Genomic DNA, 26,382 nt, shown 5'->3' on the forward strand with positions numbered 1-26,382 from the left:
CATGTGTCTGTTAGCCATCTGTATGCTTTCTTTGGAAAAATGTCTATTCATGTCTTCTCATTTTTTAACTGGATGATTTGTTTTGGGTGTTCAGTTTTATAAGTTCTTTATATATTTTAGATACTAGCCTTTATCAGATGTGTCACTTTCAAATATCTTCTCCCAATCCATAGGATGCCTTTTAGTTTTCTTGATTGCTTCCTTCAGTGTGCAGAAGCTTTTTATTTTGATAAAGTCCCAACATTCCATGCTCATGGATTGGAAGAACAAATATTGTTGAAATGTCTATATTACCCAAAGCAATCTACACATTTAATGCAATCCCTATCAAAATACCACAAGCATTTTTTACAGAGATAGAACAAACAATCCTAAAATTTATATAGAACCACAAAAGACCCCAAACAGGCAAAACAATCTTGATAAAGCAAAGCAAAGCTGGAGGCATCATAATTTCCGACTTCAAGTTATATTATGAAGCAGTAGTGATCAAGACAGTGTGTTACTGCACAAAAACAGACACAAAGATCAATGGAACAGGATAGAAAATCCAGAAATGAGCCCACAACTATATGGTCAATTAATGTTTGACAAAGTAGGAAAGAATATCCAGTGGGAAAAAGTCAGTCTCATCAACAAATGGTTTTGGGAAAACTGGACAGCAACATGTGAAAGAATGAAATTGGGAGAGGGTCTCTTATATTGCTTCCTCTTACATTATAGACAGAGATAAATTCAAAGTGGATGAAAAATCTAAATATGAGACAGAAAACCATCAACATCCTTGAGGAGAACACAGGCAGTAATCTCTTTGACATCAGCCATAGCAACTTCTTATTAGATATGTCTCCTGAGACAAGGGAAATAAAAGCAAAAATAAACTATTGGGACCTCACCAAATAGGATTTCAAAGACATTTTTTTCTTTACATAGAGTTCTATGAGGGTAACAGCAAGTTGGACATAGGAACTAAAGAACAAGTCTAAAATAGCACTTTTTGTGACCTTAAGGAGGTTGTTTGGTTTGTTTGGTTTTTCAATGATTCTTAGGCTTTGGATTTGTTATTTTTAGTTCAGAGTACTTAGTGAGTTCTAAAATTGTGTTGAGGCTTTAGGCCAAGGCTAGATTTCTATATACACGTACAGTGTCTGTCACATAGCCTGCACTTTCTATGAACAAGTGTTACTCCATAGTGGACTTCTTTCCAGTCTGTGAGCTCTTGATGGTTAGATCTATGCTGCTAGGGCTGGTTCCAGCCTAATGGCTCAGTGATTACAGGGAGCATCAGCTCATGTTTGCCAGTTTATATAATGTATTTTCCTTAGCTGAATAAATTCTCACTGTTGTGGATATTTAGCTGTATATAATATAGAATATTTTATTTACTGTTTGTAATGACATAATGGACATGAAAAGTACTATTCTAAAACAAGTCATGACATGGAAATATACATTTATCCATGGATCTACAAAACAATTTTATTATTCTAAAGGGAGTAATAGATAAGGAAATAAATTGAGTTAATCTTCAATGATGTTGTATTTGAAATTTACACAATGTAAAATAGGAAAGTAGGGACTTGTTCGGATTTTCGTTAGTAGAGAGGAAAATATTTTCAAATGCAGATTTTAAACTATCACTGACTGTCTAAGGAAGACTGAATTTTTCCATGATTCTTCTTTCAGAGCTTGAGAACCATGTTGAGTACCTGTTAGCTATTGGAACAAAACATAGTGTTTATTCCAAAGTCAAATTGTTTGGTTTACTTCTGCTTTCTTTTTCAGATTAAAAGACTTTTAGAACTATTTAGACTAGAAATTAACAGCCAATCACCTCATTTCATGGCAAGGAAACCACAACCCAAGAAGCTAGGAAGTAGAATTAAAACTAAATTCAGAAACCCAAATTAAGAGAGTTAACCTGGATTTCCCTAAATATTTCAGTTGCTAACTCCTATTGAAAATTATTTTGAAATTTTGGATTGTCTAATTCTTTCCAAGTCCACTGTTAATTTCTCAATCCAAGCTTTTAATACCCCTAGATATCTACAGTGTTTTATTTTATTTTATTTTATTTGTTTATTTATTTATTTTTTTTTTTTTTGAGAGAGAGAGAGAGCATGCGTGAGCATGTGGGCAAGCAGGGGGTGGGAGAGGGAAAGAGGAAGAGAGAGAAAATCCCAAACAGGCTCCATGCTCAGCACAGAGCCCAACCCAGAGCTCCATCCCACAACCCTGGGATCATGGCCTGAGCCAAAATCAAGAGTTGGTTGCTCAACTGACTGAGCCACCTAGATGCCTCAATATCTACAGTTTTTAATTGGACTTTGTGCTTCTAGTTTCTTTTTACTCCAATTCATCTTGTTTTTGTTTTTGAATTTATTTATTCTCTACTAAGTACCCTAAGTAGTCTTTAACAATTTTTAAATGATCATGAACTATTTTCTCTTTATAATATAATATTATCTTAGATCAGGAAACACACTCTGGGAGAGAGATTTATGCTTAGGGAGTTTACTGGGACATGTTCTTGAGGTCAACACCTGTAAGGGAAGGGAAGAAAGTTAAGTTTAGGGACAGGGTCTCTTATGTTGCTTCCATATCTTGGCTATTGTAAATAATGGTGCAGTAAATATAGAGGTCCATATATCTTTGCAAATTAATGTTTTTTTCTATTGGTAAATACACAGTAGTGGAATTACTGAATCATCTGGTATTTTTATTTTTAATTTTTTGAAGAAGATCCATGCTTTTTTCCACAATGCTTACACCAATTTACATTCCCACCAAGAGTGCACAAAAGTTCCCTTTTCTCCACATTCTTGCCAACACTTCTTATTTCTTGTCGTATTGATTTTAGCCATTCTGACAAGTGTAAGGTGATGTCTCATTGTGGTTTTAACTTACATTTTCCTGATGATGAGTGATGTTAAGCATCTTTTCATGTGTCTGTTGGCCATCTGGATGTCTTCTTTGGAACAATGTCTAATCAGGTCCTCTAGCATTTTTAAAATCAAGTTGTTTGTTTTTTGTGTGTATGTTGAGTTGAATAAGTTCTTTACTTATTTTGGATATTAACCCCTTATCAGATAGATCATTTGCAAATATTTTCTATTCAGCAGGTTGCCTTTTTTTTGTTTTTAATTGATGGTTTATTTTACTGTATGAAAGCTTTTTATTTTTTAAGGCTTTATTTTTAACTAATCTCTACACCCATTGTGGGGCTTGAACTCACAACCCTGAGATCAAGAGTCTCATGCGTTACTTACTGAGCCAGCCAGGTGTCCCAATCCCAATAGTTTATATTTGCTTTTGTTTCCCTTGCCTTAGGAGACATATGTAGAAAAATGTTGCTATGGCTGATATCAGAGAAATCACTGCCTGTGTTCTTTTCTAGGGTTTTTATGGTTTCAGGTCTCACATTTAGTTCTTTAATCCATTTTGAATTCATTTTTGTCTATGGTATTAGAAAGTGGTCCACTTTCATTCTTTTACATGTAGCTGTCCTGTTTTCCCAGCACCATTTATTGAAAAGACTGTCTTTTCCCTGTTACATATTCTTGCTTCCTTTGTCATAGATTACTTGACAGTATAATTTTGGGTTTATTTCTGGGTTTTCTATTCTGCTACATTGATTTATGTGTCTATTTTTATGCCAGTATTATACTGGTTTGAGTACTACTACAGCTTTGAATGGATAGGGAAGATATGGTGTATACAATGGAATATTAAGCAGTCATAAAAAGGATGAGATCATGCCATTTGTGATAATGTGGATAGACCTAGAGGGTAGATGCTAAATGAAATAAGTCAGACTGAGAAAGACAAATACCATATGATTTCACTTATATGTGGAATCTAAAAAAAATTAATAAACAAAAAGCAGAATCACACCTGTAAACATAGAGAACAAACTAATTGTTACCGTGGTGGGGGGATGATGGGTGAAGGGGAGTGAGAGGGACAGGTTTCCAGTTATGAAATGAATAAACCACAGGAATAAAAGGTACAGCATGAGGGGTGTAGTCAATGAGATAATAGCATTGTATGGTGACATACGGTAGCTATTCTTACGGTGCACATAACATAATGTTTAAACTTGTTGAATCACTATGTTGTACACCTGCAACTAATGCAATATGTGTTAACTACACTGAAATTAAAAAAAAAAAAAAGTAAAAGAATCTTAGAAACTTTACCAAAGGGAAAAAAGAAGACTGGGGAGACGGAAGAGTTGAGTAACTCTGGAGACCAGGCCTTATACTTCTGTATACCAGTCATGGGATGCAGACTTAGTCTGGGGAAGGAGCAAGGCCTTGTGAGGTGACTCTCTTTGGATAAGGGCAATTCCTGGAGTGAACTCAACAGGGAATTGTCAACTGCCTGTTTTCCCAAAAGCCAGGTAAATGAATGCTCGAGGTCTGAACAGAGATCTGGGTGGCATACCACAGCATCCACTGCAAATATGTATATATAACATATAAATGAGACCTACAGAATAAAGCAAACACACAGTATATTGGAAAGAATAATGTATCCACCAAAATGTCTATGTCCTAATCCCTGGAATATGTGAATATCTTACCTTACATGGCAAAAGGGACTTTGCAGGTAGGATTAAGTTAAAGATTTTGAGATGGGGATATTCTTCTGGATGTGTGCACCTAATGTAATTATGAGGGAAGGTCAGAATCAGAGGAGATGTGATGATGGAAGCAGGGGGTGGAGCAATGTAGCAGAAATCAAGGAACGCAGCAGACACTAGATGATGGAAAAGCCAAAAAACATACTCTACCCTAGATCCTAGAAAGATCTCAGCTTTGGCAACATTTTAATTTTTGTCCCATAAGACCCATTTCAGATTTCTGAACTTGAAATTTGCAAGATAGTAAATTGGTGTTGTTTTAAACTACTAAATTTGTGGTAATCTGTTATAGCGACAATAAGAACTAATATACCCAGATATCAGAACCCCAGGTTAAGCAACAGAACATAAACCATGCCTCTGAGATGCCTTTGTCCAGTCACAGCCCTCTCCCTTTCTGCCAAAGGTCACAGCTATTCTGAATATTAATTTTATCATTTCTTCACTTTTCATCATAGTTTTACTGCATATAATATACCATTAATATTTACATATTAATACATTATTAACAAGCATGTATTATTATAAATATTAATATATAACCTATATTGTGTATTAATATATACTTCTAATGGTATATTATTAAGGGTTTATGTTTTACAGTATTCTGTAATTGCTTTATCAATCAACATCATGTTTTTTGAGATTCATCAATATGAATGTGTGAAGTTATGGTTCACTTATTTACTGCCGTTAATACCTAGTTTTATGAGTATGTGGTAGTTTAATTATCCTCCTACTGGACATTAATTTACCTTCTCACACTTGATTTAATCTAGCACAATTTCTGCAGATTGTCTTCCAAACTGGTAAGGGAAAAGTCAGAGGAAAAGCACTTCAGGGTGATCAGTGTAGTATCACAATCTTCCCTTTTCTATTGACCTTGGTTTCTTTCCTGACCGAAGAATAAATATCTTTCTTATTTTCATGACCTAACTGGAATGGTAAGTTCCTAGGTGATAGAAATTGTGATGCTAAACATATGTTTTATATTGTACAATACTTTTTACAATGTTTTGCTGGTGCTGAATAATTGTTAAATAATAATAGCAATAAATGTTGTGTACTACCTGCATGTTATAGGGTCAGGACCTTTTGGTTGCAAACAACAAACTCAACTTACACATGCGGAAGTAGAAAATGAGTTGTTTTGGCTCACTTCTGGAAATCTCTCACACATCTGTGGGAGGAGCTAGAGCTTTAAGTCACATCCGGGGGGTTGAAATAATGTCTTAGGACTCTGTGTCTCTCTATTGCTCAGATTGCCCTTCTCTGCCTTATGTCATTTTCAGAAAGAGAGTATCATAATGGAAAGATGCCTATTGTTAGCTTCAGAGCTGCTTCATTTTACAAGTCATTTTTTTTTTTCAGAAAAAGAGAACATTGCACTTCATCCTAGTGATCAGATATGAAATCTCTGATGATTCAGAGATATTTTGATTGGTCTTGCTTTATAACCAATCAAACCTACCTGCTTTATAAGAACTGAACATATTAGTATGGATTGGATGAGAGTCTTCCAGAGGAAAGGATGCTGAGTAGGAAAGAGATGTCCTCTACCACATATATCAGGAAGCTTTCTAGGCTTAATGCATTTAACACTTTGCTTAATGTGCAGATGCTGAGATCCTAATCTAAACAAAAATAATCTTTGTAAGTATGGATTCTCATAATTAATCTTAAAGCTGCAAATAAAGTTTATATTTAGAGCTTATTAATATTATATAGGTTTTATTTCCTCTTTGATAGCTAGAATGTTATTAAAGTAAATGGAAAAACCTATGCGGCACATGTCATTTTTTTAATTTGAACCACAAAAGTTTTAAGCTTCAAATACCGATTTTCATAGTATCCATGCTGTGAAAAATACATGTGACAAGATTTATTTCACTTTTATTTCAGTGCTTCTCTAATTTGGAATATAGATGTATCTTTTTTTAGTCTGACGCTGATTTTGTGTGTGTGTGTGTGTGTGTGTGTGTGTGTGTGTGTGTGTGTGTGAGTGTGTGTGTTGGGCCATATGAATAGACAAAATGATTGACTAGAAAGAGCAGAGGACTGTGAATAACAAGGCCTGCATTCCCACAAAATTTTATTAATAATGCTTTATAATACTTATGGTGTTGCATTTATCCCCCATGTTGCAATTTATTCTTTTACTTATTCTATTTAATCATCCAGTAGGATGTAAACACCTGAAGCTCAAAACAAGGATTGTGTTTTAGTCATTTTAATATCCCAAGCCAAGACCAACATCTGGCATATAAAACTCACTGAATAAAGATATACATAATTACTATTGTTAACATAATAGCATTTACCAAAAATAGCAATATTAGTCATACTTCTAATAAATACCACCTTTTGAGTGACTGATGGGTGCTATGTCCTGCTAGGTACTTTTCAAGTTATTTTATTGTTCATTAAGGAATTTATTAACTTCACTGTTTGCATTAGGTTTTTTCATTTGTGAAAAAGAACATGGTTAGATAATATCTAATACCTCTTCCAAATTGAATGTATATAGGACTTTATTTTCCTGTTTACTTTCACGCTAAGATTGGAGATGAGTTCTTATGGAAAAGATTTAGACCAAGTACATAATAAAATTTCAACTGGTACACATTGAAATAAATAAATTCCCTATTTATTCACTAGGGACTGTATTCCATATTCTTCTAACATTTCTCTGTGGAAGAAAGCTGTCTGCTGTTCTGCAGTGGTAGACTATTTTTAAAATTCCAATTGGGGTGAGAAGGACACTCTAGCACTGCTCTCCACACTTTCCTGCTACCTGCCATTTTTGGGGTTTTATACCCTGAGAACTTCAGAGCAGATCCATGCCTTGCCACTCTGCTGCTAATTGTAACAGAGTTTAGAAAAACATTTCTGAGTTAGGCAGTAAGACATTCTATTTCTAATTTGTCTTGCTTTTATCATTCCTGTATCCTATTTGGTATCCAAGGTGATTGTTAAAAAAAATATTTATTTATTTATTTTGAGAGAGAGAGAGAAAGTGCACACGTGAGCGGGGGAGGTGCAGAGAGAAAGGGAGAGAGAATCCCAAGCAGGCTTCGTGCTGACAGCAGGGAGGTGGGGCTTGATCCAATGAACTGTGAGATCATAACCTGAGCTGAAATCAAGAATTGAATGCTTAACCAACTGAGCCACCCAGGTGCCCCAGTATGCAAGGTGACTTTTATCATAGTTGTAATGTAATAGACTTTGATGTTATTGTAACAGGTGTTCTAGTTGCGAATTTTCTTATCAATAATAATACAGTTGCTTCAAATAAAATTTCACAACATCATTGGATTATTTGCCTGAGAGTGCTTGTGTTACCTTATACTCAGCAGTTTTTGAAATATTTGATGTCTCATGATGAACCATCTTCATTATGCAAGGTTTTGATGGTAAATATGTATGTATTCATATCCTTCTGCTCTTTCCCCTACTACACGTAATATTCCTCAACAACTAACTGCTTTCTTAGACTTTACTTTCAGGTCCTAATGAAGGAATAGGTCTAACTTCTCTTATTTCAATTATAACAATTATGTTGTGAATTTTTTTATCCTTTCTTTACATGTTCACTTTAAGTTATAATAAGTAATAGGACTATAATATCATATTTGTCAAATTTCTTCTTGAACATATTTTATTTCCATTTGTAAGTTCTCATTAGTTTTTCATATGTGTAAGTACTTTAAAGTTATAATTGGGGAGAGAGAATGAAGGAAGGCCATTCTGGTCAAAGGAATGGCATGTAAGATATAGCAAAGCTCAGAGAACAGAACATATTATGGTAGCGTTTTTCATTTCTTTCAAGAGTTGTAGTGCTTCTTGCTTTTTATCCTTCTGGAATGACCTTGGTTTTTATCCATTTTTCAAGTCTGGTCTTATAATCTAATGTCCATTCTGTAATGTCCTTTTACTTTTACTTTGGTTGTTTTTCTTAAGCTAGTATAGATGCGGCCCCAGTGCCCTATATTGCATCTTCTCGATCCATCTCTGATTTCAGCTATAGCTGACATAAACATTTCTGTGCAAGGCCATACTCTCCTCACTCTGACAACATCCCTCAAGCAGGAGCCACTTGTCTTACAACTTTCTGCCCAAGGGCCTTCTCTGATGCTGCTGGAGTCCATTTACTCTCACATAGCATAGCTCAGAAGTGTATGGTTAATGCTCCTGGGGGGTAATCCTCAGCCAATGAGGAAAATAGCAGATGGATAAATCTGCTTCTTCTTGACCTTTAGGCAGATAATGTGGGGAGGTTTTCTATACACTTCTTAGGATGTCTTGGTGGTGAGCATTATTCCATGATAGAGACCTGATAACATGCCTTTAAATTGCCTTTTCACCTTTCCCATCACACTGTCTCCGCTCCATCAATCCTGGTTTCTGGTATCAACTCCCAGATAAATGATATCCAAATCAACTCCCAAATAAATGGTACCCAAGTCCTTATCTCAAGTTCTGCTTTCAGGGAAAGCCAAACTAACACACATAGCTAAAATTGGTTTCAGTTGCTTATGCTGATACACACCATGCCTGGTTACCCTTCCAGTGTCCCCTTTCACAATTAATGGTGCCACCATTAATTTAGTGCACAGAAACTTAGGAGCCATCCGTGAATCCTTCCTTCTTCTTCATCCCCATATTCAATTACTTCACCAAGTCCTGTTGATTTTGTCTCTCGAATATTTCTTGAATACATCCATTTACCCCCATCTTCACTGCCACTACTTTAGTTCAATTATGAACATATCTCATGTGTATCACTGCAATTATTCACATCCACTCTATCCCTCAATCCAATCTCTTTTCCATATCAAAACCAGAATAATATTTCAAAAGTTCTTCAACATCTTCAAAATTTCTATTATCCCCTACTTAAAATACTTAAATGGCATTCTATCACTCTACAATCTAGTTTAGAAGGTTCTGTTTGTTTAGCCACAAGGAGGGGCTATGTCACCTCTGGTTAAAGGCCCAGGTCTTAGCTTCAAGGCAGAGGAATTCAATTTTTCAGTTATCTGGGACTTGGGATACAAGTGTATTTCCTCCCAATAATAAAAACCACTTGGTATACTAAAAAGCAAAAGTGTCTAGGTGAGCCTGTGGAAAGTCGTCATCAAACTAGAATAGCTTCTTACTATAAAGACATAGTAAGTCTGACCCAGATGTTTGAACTGATCAGTCAGCATACCTTCTGCTGTGGATAAAGTGGATAAATATTGAGAAATCATGGCTCTTTGTCTCTCTTATTGTAGACTCTATAATGATCACCACTCTTCAGTTAGTTGCTTAGCATGACACCATCATAGACAACAATAAAAAATACCAAAAGCTTACCTCTATATTTATTCTCCTTGATTTTAAAATTAAGAGTTATGGTCTTTCTGATAGAATTTGGGGGACCACTCTAACACTGTAAAAGTTAACTCAGAAAATGGTTTTTATTAACTTCTTCTTTCAAATTCGGTGGAATTCATCCTTTTTATGAGTTTAGTTTTCATATGTTCAACTTACCGTGAATGCTTAATATCTTTTGTGATGGTTTTTTAGCTGCATTTTATTTTCTTCTTAGCATGTCAATAACATAGGTAAGGAATATCAAATCATTAAAAATACAATTTTATAGGGCTTGAGGTATATAGAATTTTTTCAATATTTAGAATGACTTGAAATATTCTGTAAAATTTCCTGTGGTAATTTTTTACCACATATTTTCTGGTGCGATATAAAATGGCAGCTGGAATGGCATAAATAGTATGCTTCCTATGTCAGACATGTTAAGCTTGAGGCACAAGCGAGGACAACATGAAAAATAACCCCAGAAATCTATTGGAAATGCAGCCTTCAACCCGTGGACAAAGGTCAGACCTAGAGACACTAGAATTTAGAATCAGAACAGAGCAGCAGATAACGTCAACAAGAAACAAAATGAGAGGCTATGTGGTGTGAAGGTAATATATATGAAAGTTTCTACCATGGTGCCTGGCACATACTGTGCACCTTACAAATGGTTAACCAATGAATGGGCATTTGAAGAACATTAGAGTTCTGCAAAGAAAAAGAACCCATTTTAAGAAATAGGGGAGTCTTTTATTAACAACTGGGTATTTCATAAAATTTCTTCATAATTAGGGTCCTTCCTTCCAAGACTGAAATCTATACAAGTATTTGCAATAGCTGGTAAAAAAGGAAAGAAAGAAAGAAAGAAAGAAAGAAAGAAAGAAAGAAAGAAAGAAAGAAAGAAAGAGAAAGAAAGAAAGAAAGAGGAAACATTCAAAGTTTATTTGACGAGAAAATTAATTTCTCTACACTGAGTGAAGTTAACAACATCAGCAAACAAGATTACTAAATGCAGAGGTCATGAGGTAGTTATATACAAACTTAAGGGTAACCATATATCAAACACCACTAATAAATATGCAAAGAATAAAGAGAAATAAATATATTACTAAAGAAAATCAGCAAAACATGAAAGGGAAAAAGACAAGAAAAAAATCAGAGAAAATCTTCAGAAACAACCACAGAGCAAGTAATAAAGTGGCAGCAAATACATATCTATCAATAAAGTGGCAGCAAATACAATCTATGTAAATGGACTAAATGCTCCACTCAAAAGACATAAGATGACAGAATGGATTTAAAAAAAAACCCACAAGACCCATCCATATGCTCCCAATGCTCCATTAGCCTATTTTAGACCTAAAGACACCTGTAGATTGAAAGTGAGGCGATGGAGAAACGTCTATCCTGCAAATGGATGTCAAAAGAAAGCCAGAGTAGCAATACTTATATTGGACAAAATAGATTTTAAAATAAAGACTGTAATAAGATACAAAGAAGGACACCATATAATAATAAAGAGGACACTCCAACAAGAAGATATAACAATTGTAAATATTTATGCACCCAACGTAGGAGACCCAAATACATAAAACAGTCAATAACAAACATAAAGGGACTAATTGATAACAATGCAACAATAGTAGGGGACTTTAACACCCTACTTACATCAATGGACGGATCATCTAAACAGAACATCACTAAGGAAACAATGGCTTTGAATGACACTGGAACAGATGGATTTAACATATATAGTCAGAACATTCCATTATAAAACAGCAGAATATATATTCTTTTCAAGTACACACAGAACATTCTCCAGAATAGATCATATATTAGCCCACAAAACAAACCTCAACAGACTTAAGAAGGTTGAAATATATCATGCATATTTTCTGACCACAACGCTATGAACTAGAAATCAACCACAAGAAAAAAAAATCTGGAAAGACCAAAAATACATGGAAGTTAAATAACATGCTACTAAACAATGAATGGATTACCTAGGAAATGAAAGAAAAATTTAAAAAGTACATGGTAACAAATGAAAATGAAAACACTATGGTCCAAAACCTGTGGGATGCAGCAAAAGTGGTTCTAAGTGGGAAGTTTATAACAATACAGGCCTTTCTCAAGAAGGAAGAAAAATCTCAAATAAACTACCTAACCTTGCACCTAAAGGAGCTAGAAAAAGAGCAACAAACAAAACCTAAAATTAGCAGGAGGGAAGAAATAATAAAAATTAGAGTAGAAATAAATAGTATAGAAACTAAAAAAAAAAAAAAAAGATCAAAGAAATGAGGAACTCATCTTTGAAAAAAATCAATAAAATTGATAAGCCTCTAACCAGACTTACCAAGAAAAAAAGAGAAACTGGATTCAAATAAATAAAATCACAAGAGAGGAGAAATAACAGACAAAACCAGAGAAATACAAACAACTATAAGAGAATATTATGAAAAGCTATATGCCAGAAAATTAGGCAACCTACAAGAAATTTATAAATTCTTAGAAACGTAAAAACTGCCAAAACTGTTACAGAAGGAAATAGAAAATTTGAACAGACCAATAATCAGCAAAGAAATTGAGCCAGTAATCAAAAAATTCCCAAAACAAAAGTCCAGGACTAGATGCCTTCACAAATGAATTCTACCAAACATTTAAAGAAGAGTTAATATATATTCTTCTCAGACTATTTCAAAAAATAGAAAAGGAAGGAAAACTTTCAAATTCATTCTATGAGGCCAGCAACACCCTGATACCAAAACCAGATAAGAACACCACTAAAAAAGAGAACTACAGGCCAATTTCCTTGGTAAGCAGAGATGTGAAAGTTGTCAATAAAATACTAGCAAACCAAATTCAACAATACATTACGAAAAAATCATTCACCATAATCAAATCGGATTTAATCCCACATTGCAAGTGTGGTTCTATATTTGCAAATCAATCAATGTGATGCATCATATCAATAAGAGAAAGGATAAGAACCATACGGTCATTTCAATAGATGCAGAAAAAGTGTTTGACAAAGTACAACATCCATTCATGATAAAAACCCTCAACAAAATAGGATTAGAGGGAACATACCTCAATATAATAAAAGCCATCTATGAAAAACTGATAGGCAACATCATCCTTAATGGGAAAAAACTGAGAGCTCTTCTCCTAAGGTCAGGAACAAGACAAGGATGTCTACTCTCACCACTTTTATTCAACATAGTACAAGAAGTCCTAGCCACAGCAATCAGACAATGAAAAGAAATAAAAAGACTCCAAATCAGGTAGAAATAAAACTCCCACTATTTGTAGATGACATGATACTATATACAGACTCTACAAAAAACTGCTAGAACTGATAAACCAATTCAGTAAAGTAATAGGATACAAAATCAATGTACAGAAATTTGTTGCATTTCTATATACTAATAATGAAGCAGCAGAAAGAGAAATTAAGAAAACAATCCCATTTACAAGTGAACCCAAAATAATAAGATACCTAGGAATAAACCTAACCAAATAGGTGGAAGACATGCACTGTAAAAACTATGAAACATTGATGAAAGAAATTCAAGAAGACCCAAAGAAATGGAAAGATATTCCATACTTATGGATTGGAAGGACAAATATTGTTAAAATATTGATACTGCCCAAAGAAATCTACACATTTGATTCAATCCCTATCCAAATGCCAACAGCATTTTTCACAGAACTGGAGCAAATAATTCTAAAATTTGTATGGAACCACAAAAGACCCCAAATAGCCAAAACAATCTTGAAAAAGAAAAGCAAAGCTGGAGGCATCACAATTATAGACTTCAAGTTATATTACAAACCTGCAGTAATCAAAACAATATGGTACTGGCACCAAAACAGACACAAAGATCAGTGGTACAGAATAGAAAATCCAGAAATAAACTCAGAATTATATGGCTAATTAATCTTCAACAAAGCAGAAAAGAATATACAATGGGAAAAAGACAGTCTGTCCAGCAAACAGTGTTGGGAAAACTGAATGGCAACATGCAAAAGGATGAAACTTGGACCACTTTCCTACCCCCATACACAAAAACAAACTCAAAATGGATGAAAGACCTAAATGGATGACATAAAACCATAAGAATCCTAGACGAGAACACAGGCAGTAACTTCCTTGACATTGGCCATAACAACTTCTTTCTAGATATGTCTCCTGAGGTAAGGGAAACAAAAGCAAAAATAAACTACTGGGGTTACATCAAAATAAAAAAACTTCTGCATAGTGAAGGAAATAACAAAACTTAAAGACAACCTATGGAATAAGAGAAGATATTTGCAAATGACATATCTGATAAAGTCTAGTATCCAAAATATTTAAAGAATTTGTAAAACTCAATATCCCCCAAACAAATAATCCAATTTAAAAAATGGGCATAAGACATGAACAGACATTTTCCCAAAGAAGACATCCAGATGGCCAACAGACAAGCAAAGATGCTCATTGTAACTCATCATGAGGGAAATGCAAGTCAAAACTACAATGAGATATCACCTCACACCTGTCAGAATAGCTAAAATTAACAACACAAGAAACAGCATGTGTTGGTGGGGATGTGGAGAAAAAGGAACACTTAGGCACAGGTGGTGGGAATGCAAACTGGTGCAGCCATCGTGGAAAATAGTATGGAAGTTTCTCAACAAGTTAAAAATAGGACTACCTTACCATCCAGGAATTGTACTACTGGTATTTACCGCCCCCCCACCAAAGTACAAAAATACTAATTGAAAGGGATATGTGCACCCTTATGTTTACAGCAGCATTATTTACAATAGCCAAAATACAGAAGCAGCCTAAGTGTCCATCAATAGATTAATGGAAAAAGAAGATGTGATGTTTATATACAATAGAATATTATTCGGCCATAAAAAAGAAAGAAATCTTGCCATTTGCAACAACATGAATGAAGCTAGAAAGTATAATGCTAAGTGAAATAAGTCAGTAAAAGACAACACCATATGCTTTCACTTATATGTGGAATTTAAGAAACAAAACAAACAAGCAAAGGGAAAAATGAGGGGAGAGAGGCAAAGCAAGAAACAGGCTCTTAATTATAGAGAACAATCTGATCGTTACCAGAGGGGAGGTGGGTAGAGGGATGGGTTAAATAGGTGATGAGGATTAAGGAGTGCACTTGTTATGATGAGCACAGGGTGATGTATCAAGCTGTGGAGCTATATTGTACACCTGAAATTAATATAACACTGTCTGTGGACTAACTGGAATTAAGATAAAAACTTAAAAATAAAATTAAAAAAAAAACTTAAAAATCCAAAAAAAATTCAGAGGTCATGTGATAGAAATGCAATAATCACAGCTTAGGAGTTAATTGTTGGGGCAAATTTCTCACCCTGTTTCTAAGCTTCTACTCTCGGAGGTGAAATCCTTTAGTTTATAAATACAGGTTATCAAAGACTATTCTGTTTTAGAATAAATATTAATTATAAAGCAATTTATAGAATATGAAACCTAATCTCTAAAATGTTTCAAGGGGTGCTGGGTGGCTCAGTTGGTTAAGCATCTGACTTTTGATTTCGGCTCAGGTCATGATCTCACAGTTCCTGAGATAGAGCCATGCATAGTGTTCTGCACTGATGCCATAGAGCCTCCTTGGGATTCTCTCTCTCCCTCTTTCTGTCCCTCCCACTCACTCTCTCTCTCTTCCTCTCTCTTTCAAAGTAAATTTAAAAAAATGTTTCAATATTCAGTTAATTGTTGCAAAACTTATTATGGACAACTTCTAACATATGCAAGAGTAGAAACAAAAAAGAATATTAATCTCCATTTGCCATCACTCAGATTTAACAATTATCAACCTTATGCCAGTCTCATTCATCTATCTCCCTGCGTATTGCCCACCACAAAAACAATGTTGCTCCCACCCTAACAATGAGAAAAAGCCAGGTAATCTATGGGATCATAAATCTTATTGAGTCCATCAGAGAGTTGAGGTTGCAAAGCAAGCAGAGACAATCTACAGGGTGACAAGTCCCTCCAAGGAGAAATGAGACATATAATTGTTTCACCTCTGGCAGAGCACAAAAGGAAGAGGTTGCTGCTATTAATCAAGGAAAGAAAAAAAACTAGGTTTTAACAAATCTTAAAGGCTGGGCTAGTATGACAAGTTAGGATCTTTGGGAGTTCTAGAGTCCTCATTCATTCGTCAGTGTTTTCCATTGCCTCTTCATCATGTTTACAAGAAAGGTTGAGTGTGTGCTTGCTTCGGCAGCACATATACTAAAGAAAGATTGAGTGCAAGTAGGGAGATCCGAGAGCATGTCCTTTGGTGGCACACAGACATGAAAATCTGTCTACTTTCCAGACTTTTCTCATATGCAAAACAGAAGCTGTAAACCTCTGGGGGAGGGCCAGGAAACCATTCTACTCCTAGGACCCAGTGTGTGTATGTGTGTGTGGGGGGGGTGGGGTGGTGTTAGATGCAAAAACCATCTGCTGTTCTAAGAGAAGAGGAAACTCCTTACCCTAGACCTGGGCAAAGATATGGTTCTACTGAGGGAGGGGTAGAAACAAAAGCCATTTGCCACAGAGATAGGGACAGGAAATCCATCTGCCCCTACCATGAACCTCGCATTGAGTAAATAGGAAAAGGGGGCTAGAGGAGGGGCAGAAAACTCTCCCCAGCCCAAGACTACCTAGAATTTGATTCCTGGGCCAGGGAAGACCAGAAATAAAAAGCCCACACCAAGGTCCTGGGCACTCACAGCCTGCATTGGGCTGAAAATGGACAAGGAGAAATGACAACCCTCTCCATTTGCACTTTGAGCTGCCCATCAAGTAATAAGCAATGAAGTCTAGTGCTGGGAAAAAGGGAAACAAAGGGCAAGGTGATAGATTTAAATTCAATTATATAAATAATTACATTAAAAATAAATGTTTCCACCACCCTAGTCAGATGGCAGACTTTGCTAGACTGAATATAAAAACAAGACCCAACTATATTTTGCCTAAAATAAGGGTACTTTAAATTTGAAGACATAGACTGGATAAAAGAAAGAGGGTTGCACAAAAATAAACCATGTATTAGCTAATTAAAGGTAAACTTGAGTGTCTATATTCCTATCAGAGAAAGTAGACTTTAGAGCAAGAAATTTTACCAGGGATAAAGAGATCAATGTATCAAAAAGGTATGACAATCGTAAATATCTATATACCTAATAACACAATTTGAGAAAACTGAAACAAACTGATAGAACTGAAAGAAGTAGGCAAATTCACAATATTATTGGCATTTCAATATTTCTACCTCAGTAATTGATAGAAAAAGTAGATCAAAAATCACCAAGGATCTACAAAACCTAAATAATCAATTTGATCTAACTGAAATTTATAGAGTGTTCCATTCAATAACAGCAAAATATGCATTCTTTTTTTCTTTTTTTAAAAGGTTTATTTATTTTTGAGACAGAAAGCATGCAAGCAGAGGAGGGACAGATGGAAGGGGAGGGACAGAGAGAGAAGGGGACAGAGAATCCTAAGTGAGCTCTGCACTGACAGCATCGAGCCTGATGTGGGGCTCGAACTTACCAACCGTGAGTCATGATGTAAGCCGAAGTCACAGGCTCAACTGACTGAGCCACCCAGGTGTCCCTTAAGTACCGATAGAATATTCATCGTAGACTGTGTATAGAAATCTCTACAAATTTAAAATGATTGCAGTCATAAAAAATATACGTTCTTTGATCACAAAAGAATTAAACTAGAAACTACATATTGCCTGTGTGTGTGCTTTAGGCCTTACTGGAGGAGAAAAGTGTCCCAGATCTTTCCGGACTCTTGGTATTTTGGGCATGACACAAATTGAATGTGGGAAGAGGTAGGAAAATTCCCTGGATCCCTGCAGGATTAATTTATTCAAAAGAAATAACAGAAAAATACTCAACATGTGAAAGTCGTGAAGAAAATGAAGGAAAATCACGGAACATGCCAAAGGCCAAGGCAGACCGCCCTTTGGAAGATGTACCGTAGAAGGCAGAAGGAAATCCTCAACCTTCCAAAGAAGGTGTAAGCCGGGAAGCAGACGGAAATCTTAGAGGAGGGCTGCTGACCCAGCCTGGCCAGGGGTTTAAGGAAGAAACTCCTGTGAGGCATTAGGTCCTTGAAGAAATGACAAGAAGAGTAGACAAATTGGAAAGGCTTAGGGAAGAGATAAGAAGAGTAAGAAACAAGTTCGTGATGATGCATTGGAAGCAGACATTCACGTAGGCATCCTTAACCTTGTGTGTGTGCTTTAGGCCTTGAATTCCTTTTTTTGTCTGATATTAAAATCTGGCCCCTGTTTTCTTTCTGTTAGTGTTTTCTGATGTATCTTTGACCTTCGTTTTACCTTTAATCATCTGGTGGAATTTTGTTTTAGGTAGTTTCCTTGTTACCAGCATCTCACCGTATTTTGTATTTTTGACTCATTCTCCAGGTCTGTTTTCCAATTGGAAAGTTTGACACATCTGCATGAAAATATATTCATTCTATATTGTAAAGTAAAACATAAGTGATTACAAAGCAGTATATTTAGTATCAGCTCACATATGTAGGATTAAATATGTGTGTGTGCGTATACATACATACATATATCAAAAAGTTAACTGCTTATTTCTCTGTGGCATGAGCTTTTTTCTGTTTGCTTGTATGTATTTTTTCATGAACACATGTCATGCACACAAAAAGAGTGAATGTTTTATTTAAAAAAAAAGAAACTTGAAATCAGTAGCAGAAAAGTGTCTAGAAAGATCCCGCAATATTGGGAAATGAAACAACCCAATTCTAAATTTCTAAAGGAAATTATAAAGGAAATTGTGGAGTATTTTGAATTGAATAAAGGTAAAAGCACAACATATAAAACTTGGGACATCTAAAGCAGTTGTTAAGAGAAAAATGTATAGCATTAAATGTCTGTATCGAAAAAGAAAATTCACAAATAATGACCTCAGTTTTTACCGTAAGAAACTAGAAAATAAGAGCAAAGTAAGCTTAAGGAAGGAAATAATGAAAAGAACAGAAATTGGTGAAATAGGAAACAGAGAGATATAAAGAAAGTCAATAAAATTAAAAGCTGTTGCTCATTCAACGCGGCGTTAGCTCTCCAGGTAGCTGTTTCTTTGGCAAGTGGGGCCAGGCCCATACTGAAGCAACTATGCCTAAGGGACCTGCAGTTAGCATTGATCTTGGCACCACCTACTCCTGTGTGGGTGTTTTCTAGCACAGGAAAGTGGAAATAATTGCCAACGATCAGGGAAACCGAACCACCCCAAGTTATGTCGCCTTTACTGACACCGAACGATTGATTGGTGATGCTGCAAAGAATCAAGTTGCAATGAACCCCACCAACACAGTTTTTGATGCCAAACGCCTGATTGGATGTAGACTCGACGATGCTGTTGTCCAATCTGATATGAAGCATTGGCCCTTCATGGTGGTGAATGATGCTGGCAGGCCCAAGGTCCAAGTAGAATACAAGGGAGAGACCAAAAGTTTCTATCCAGAGGAGGTATCTTCTATGGTTTTGACAAAGATGAAGGAAATCACAGAGGCTTACCTTGGGAACACTGTTACCAATGCTGTAGTCACAGTACCTGCCTATTTTAACAATTCTCATCATCAGGCTACCAAAGATGCTGGAACTATTGCTGGTCTTAATGTACTTCGAATCATCAATGAGCCAACCGCTGCTGCTATCACTTAGGGCTTAGACAAAAAGGTTGGAGCCAAAAGGAATGTGCTGATCTTTGACTTGGGAGGTGGCACTTTTGATGTGTCAATCCTCACTATTGAAGATGGGATCTTTGAGGTCAAATCTACTGCTGGAGACACCCACTTAGGTGGAGAAGACTTTGACAACCGAATGGCAAACCATTTTATTGGGGAGTTCAAGCGCAAACACAAGAAAGACATCAGCGAGAACAAGAGGGCGGTCCGTCGCCTCCGTACCGCTTGCGAGCGCTCCAAGCGAACACTTTCTTCCAGCACCCAGGCCAGTATTGAGGTTGATTCTCTATACGAAGGAATCGACTTCTATACCTCTATTACTCGTGCCCGGTTTGAAGAATTAAATGCTGACCTGTTCCGTGGCACCCTGGACCCTGTAGAGAAAGCCCTTCGGGATGCCAAGCTAGACAAGTCTCAGAAACTTCTACAAGATTCAGAAACTTCTACAAGAATTTTTCAATGTGAAGGAACTGAATAAGAGCATCAACCCTGCTGAAGCTGTCGCTTATGGTGCAGCTGTGCAGGCAGCCATCCTTTCTGGAGACAAATCTGAAAATGTTCAAGATTTGCTGCTGTTGGATGCCACTCCCCTTTCTCTTAGCATTAAAACCGCTGGTGGAGTCATGACTGTTCTCATCAAGCTCAATACTACCATTCCTACCAAACAGACCCAAACCTTCACTACCTACTCTGACAACCAGCCTGGTGTGCTCATTCAGGTTTATGAAGATGAGCGTGCCATGACGAAGGATAACAACCTACTGGGCAAGTTTGAACTCACAGGCATACCTCCTGCCCCCCATGGCGTTCCTCAGATAGAGGTCACCTTTGATATTGATGCTAATGGCATTCTCAGTGTCTCTGCTGTGGATAAGAGCACAGGAAAAGAGAACAAGATCACCATCACAAACGACAAAGGTCGCTTGAGCAAGGAATACATTGAGTGCATGGTCCAGGAAGCTGAGAAGTACAAAGCTGAAGATGAGAAGCAGCGAGACAAGGTGTCCTCCAAGAATTTCCTTGAATCTTACGCATTCAACATGAAAGCAACTGTTGAAGATGATAAGCTTCAGGGTAAAATCAACGATGAGGACAAACAGAAGATTCTGGACAAGTGTAATGAGATCATCAACTGGCTGGATAAGAACCAGACTGCAGAAAAACATGAATTCGAACATCAGCAGAAAGAGCTGGAGAAGGTCTGCAGTCCCATCATCACAAAGCTCTACCACAGTGCAGAAGACATGCCTGGAGGAATGCCTGGAAGCTTCCCTGGTGGTGGAGCTTCCCCCTCTGGTGGTGCCTCCTCTGGGCCCACCATTGAAGAGGTTGATTAAGCCAACCTGAGAATAGGTCTAGCATTGTTCCACACAAAACATTTGAAGGACCCAAATTTGTAGCAAATTCCATGGCAGTGAAGTTGAGCTGCTATAGTTAATATACTTGATACTTGATAATAATATACTTGATACTTGAATATGGAATATGTGCACAAGGAAAGGAAATACAACATTGCACTTTATAAGCACTGTATTGTTAAGTGGAAAATGCAATGTCTTAAATAAAACTGTATTTAAAATTTGCACCATAAAAAAAATTAAAAGCTGTTTCCTTGAAAAGATAAATAAAATTGTTAAGCTACTAGCTAGCATGATAAAAAAAATAGAGAAGACAAATTACAAACATTTTAAGTGAAATAAACACTATCACTACAGACCTCACAAACCTTAAAAGGAAAACAAGCTAATGTGTGAAAAACTTTATGCCAATCAATTTGATAATTTGAGTGAATGGAAATATTCCTTGAAATACCCAAACTACCAAAGTTCACTCCAGGAGAGATAGATCAAGTAATCCTGTATCTATTAAGGAAACTGAATTAGTAGCTAAAAACTTTCTTCCCACAAGGAAAACTCCAGGCTTAGATGGCTTCACTTGTGAATTCAACCAAACATTTCAGGAAGAAATATACCAATTCTATTTGAATGCTTATGAAAAATAGAAAAGAACACTTCCCAACTCATTTTATGAGACCAGCATTATTGTGATTCCAATACTAGACAAAGCATTTCAAGAAAAGACAACTTAAGACCAAAATATCATGTAAACATAGATGTAAATATCTTCAGCAAAATATTAACTAATCAAATTTAGTAATATAAACAAAGGATAATACATTATAACCTAGTTGGATTATCCCAGGAATGTAGGCTTGGTTCAGGCTCAATAATTAATCAGTGTAACTCACCATATCAATAGACTAAAAAGGAAAATACATATGATCTTTTCACCAGATGCAGAAAAAATGACATTTAAACATCCATGAATGATAAAAATTTCCAGCAAACTAGGAATGCAAGGGAACTTTAACCTGAAAAGTAGAGTCTATTAAATACCTAGAGCTTTTATCATATCTAATGATGAAAGAGTAAGTAGTTTCTTGCTAAGATCAAGAACCAGGCAAGGATATCTGCTCTAATCCATTTCTATTAACTAGCAAGTTCTAGACAGTGAAATAAGTCAAGAAAAAGAAATAATAGTAATGCAGACTGTCAACAGACATTCTTTGTCTTTACTCATAAATGACACGATCACTTAACCTAGAAAATCCCAATGAATTTACACAAAAAAAAAACCACAAAAACAAAAACAAAAAACAAAAAAACGTAGTAATGCCAATAAGTGAATTTAGCAAAATTGCAGGATATAAGATCAATATATAAAAATAAACTACATTTCTTATATATTAAAAGCAAACAATTGGAAATTGAAATAAAAAACATGCCATTTATCAAAGCAACAAAACCATGAAATACTTAGGGATAAATCTAATTGTATTTAATTTTCCCCTTTCATTTTCTAGCCTCAGTCCTATTCCCTCTCCTCCAAAGACACAAGTATTAGCGCGTACAATATATGCCCTTCCAATACAGTCTCCTGATACTTATTTAGAAATGTGTGTATCCTTGACAAAGTAAACAGTGATCTTTGTGTATATATACCATTTTTTATTGTAATTAGTATACTGTTATGTCCTAACCACCCAATCCTGGCATTTCATGATCTGAGCTAGAATAAAACAGTGAGCTCTGACAATTTTACAAAAACAACAAAAGAGGACATAATCCCAGAAGGTTTAAGAAATAACTGAGAATTGTTACATTAGAAGAAATGTACATATGTTATTTTGTTTCTAATATACCCTGGAAGGTATTTGTTTTATATTGAGCTATTTTGAAAAATTATTACTTTTAGTATTATATGAAAAGTGACTGATATACAATTTTGGCAACCCCCCCCACCCCCTTTTAAAGTGAGAGCCTAACTTGGAGACAGTATAGAAATAATTCAGAAACATTCCCATTATATATTTAGCAGGAGCTGCCACCTGCCCATTATATATTTAGCAGGAGCTGCCACCTGCTGGCAAAAAATAAAATAACAAATCATCTGTCCTTTTTTCTTTTAAAATGAAGAATTCATTATCAGTACTGGCTCCCTCTTTCTTTCTCTGATTTACTGGTCTTTCCTGCTTTTCCTTTGTTGCTGGTTTTCTTAATTCCCAATTCTTTCACTTGTGCTTTTGAACAACATCATCCTCTTCACCTCCCTTAATCTATCTTCTAGTACTCCAATTTAAGATTTAAGAATTTTATTTTATATTATTTAGAATGTAAATAGCCCTAAGTTTTGTGACATGTAAAACATTACTTATCTTAGATTTTAGTCTCTAAAGATTAGGAATATGCTTATTTAACTTGTTTTTTCTTTCATCTGTTAATTATTTTTTAAGTCTTAGTTTTAGCTTTAAAAGTATTCGAGTGAATTCAACATAAAATCATGAACTTTTATCATTTCTCTTAATGGCTATGTTTTGCTGAGATTGAATTGCCATCATTAATTATTCCTCAAAGTTTCTTTGTACTTGAGGCTTTTTTTTTTTTTAATGTCTATAATTGGATCATAGTTAACTGGGAATCAGTATGAGGCTCCCTTGACTGGATTTAAATATTCTAGTTTCAGTTGCTTTTATTTATTCTTGAAAGGGAATATCTTAATTTTCAAAAAGGATAAACACATTTGTTTAGGACATAAGAGAATTGTATTTTTAAATATTTAAAGTGTTGGCAGTATGAATTAGTCACTTTATGCTACGCTGGATAAAAAATTAAACCCCACATTTTAGTGGCTTCACACAATAAATGATTACTTTTCGCTTACAACATGGTCCAATAGCAATTGAGACATCTTCCTTCTGGTAGATCCACCACCTGGAACCTCTACTATTCAAGGGTGCCACGGGAGGGAAAAAGAGGGCTAGAATAAGGCAACTCAGCCTTATCTGTCTTAACATGGATGTGACATTCATCAGTTCTACTTACATTTTATTGTTGAGAACTTGTTATATGATGCCACCCAAACTGTAAGCAAGGCTCTGAAATATGCAGAAGCATAGGCATAATTTGATGAGAATTAATAGTCTCTGTCTCATTGCTTTTATTGTTAATCTTTGATTTTTTCTTTCAGAAAATCGTGATATATGAAATAGAGGAAAAAATTTCCAAACAAAAGAATTAGAGTCCTATCATAGAACTTCCAAAATTAGTCAAGTGAAATTTGGAACCAAATTAATGTATACATGAGGTTTATTTTTAATGCGTTAACTATACTCATGCTGATCAATTGATTTTAAAGGCCTTATGGAAATTTAAAATTATGTCCACAAATTCTCTGCCATTCCTCTTTTCTAAAGGTGAAGACTAATTCGTCTCACTGAGTGTGGGCTGGACTCACTTCTTATTAACAAACTATGGTGGAAATGATGATATGTGACTTTCAAGACTAGATCATAAAAAGCATCATGGCTTCTTCCTTGCTCTCTCTCTTGGGTCACTGGCTCTGGGGGAAGCCAGTTGACAGGTTTTGAAGATGCATTAAACAGCTCTGTGTGCAGTGAGGAATTGAGGATTCCTGCCAATAGCCATACAGGTGAGCTATTGTGGAAGCAGATCTAGTCTCAGTTAAGCCTTTGGATGACTGTAGCTCCAACAATTTATGGGAGCTTCTGAACCAAAGTCACCCAGGTAAGCTGCCCTGAAATTCCAAACCCACAAAACCTGTGAGATAATAGGTGTTTTGTTTTTTTTTTTTAATTTTTTTTCAACGTTTTTTTATTTATTTTTGGGACAGAGAGAGACAGAGCATGAACGGGGGAGGGGCAGAGAGAAAGGGAGACACAGAATCGGAAACAGGCTCCAGGCTCTGAGCCATCAGCCCAGAGCCTGACGCGGGGCTCGAACTCACGGACCGCGAGATCGTTACCTGGTTGAAGTCGGATGCTTTTTTTTTTTAAAAAATTTCTTTTTTATTTTTATTTTTGGGACAGAGAGAGACAGAGCATGAACGGGCGAGGGGCAGAGAGAAAGGGAGACACAGAATCGGAAACAGGCTCCAGGCTCTGAGCCATCAGCCCAGAGCCTGACGCGGGGCTCGAACCCACGGACCGCGAGATCGTGACCTGGCTGAAGTCTGACGCTTAACCGACCGCGCCACCCAGGCGCCCCCAGGTGTTTATGTTTTAAGTCACTATGATTTGGGGTAATTTGTTAGGCAGCAGTAAATAGCTAATTCAGCACGATGAGATAAAGTCTACTTTATTGGCTTACTAAAAATTTCCTAATGGAATGCTAAGTAAGAATGTTTTAATTAACACTTTAACACTTTTAGGTAAAACTTTGAGTACTCCATATGTATAGGTGAGGAAGAGGGAAATGGGAGTTGAGAACTGTTTTTCAGCAATTTTATTGTCCTCTTACAATTCTATATTAACAAATGACCACATAACTCAGGAGAAAAACCAAGAGAATTTACATGTTTTCATTGAAATATGTCAATAATACATAGAAATTGAATAACTACAGTATATTCTCAACATTAGAAAAGGATTCTAATTTTAAAACCAATCATAATAATGTTTAGTTTATGTTAATGAAAACACAGACTGCATAATCTTTCTGTATAATATAGAAGGAAATGTTTCGATAGATATTAGAAGTCAGACTTTGGTCATATTCCTATATACTGTCAAACACTTGCTGTAATAAGTCCAGTCTGATATTTGAGACCATATTGTCAGTTTTCTCTGTGTGGTAGTTCAACCTTGGTGATAAGAATTGTAAAAATAACCAAAACCACTATGCTGTTACAGTGAAAGTTTGTGGGGAAAAAAAACAAATTTGCTTTTATTTTTTGTCCTATTACCTTTCTTTTAGTGGTAAGTTCCAAGGCAAACTTTTAGAATTAGCATATCCCTGAAGAGATTGTAAATATGGTCTGCACTGCATTAGTTTAAATATACTATTTATTTATTTATTCACTTATTTTTATAATGTTTATTTATTTTTGAGACAGAGAGAGACAGAGCATGAGTGGGGGAGGGGTAGCGAGAGAGAGGGAGACACAGAATCCGAAGCAGGCTCCAGGCTCTGAGCTGTCAGCACAGAGCCCGATGCAGGACTCGAACCCACGAACCGTGAGATCATGACCTATGCCCAAGTCAGATGCTTAACCAAGTGAGCCACCCAGGTGCCCCATAAATATGCTATTTATTCAGTAATAA

The 26,382-nt window shown here is 35.9% G+C and overlaps 2 pseudogenes; both read left to right on the forward strand.

The window, feature by feature from the left end:
- Positions 1 to 17,858: 17,858 nt before the first annotated feature.
- On the forward strand, positions 17,859 to 18,566 carry LOC147581812 (transcription elongation factor A protein-like 8; annotated as a pseudogene).
- Positions 18,567 to 19,119: 553 nt separating this feature from the next.
- Positions 19,120 to 21,344, forward strand: LOC112859095 (heat shock cognate 71 kDa protein pseudogene; annotated as a pseudogene).
- The last annotated feature ends 5,038 nt before the right edge of the window (positions 21,345 to 26,382 follow it).

Source organism: Puma concolor, chromosome B1 (genome assembly GCF_028749965.1).
Source record: "Puma concolor isolate L17-30 chromosome B1, mPumCon1.1.hap2, whole genome shotgun sequence".
Classification (NCBI taxonomy): domain Eukaryota; kingdom Metazoa; phylum Chordata; class Mammalia; order Carnivora; family Felidae; genus Puma; species Puma concolor.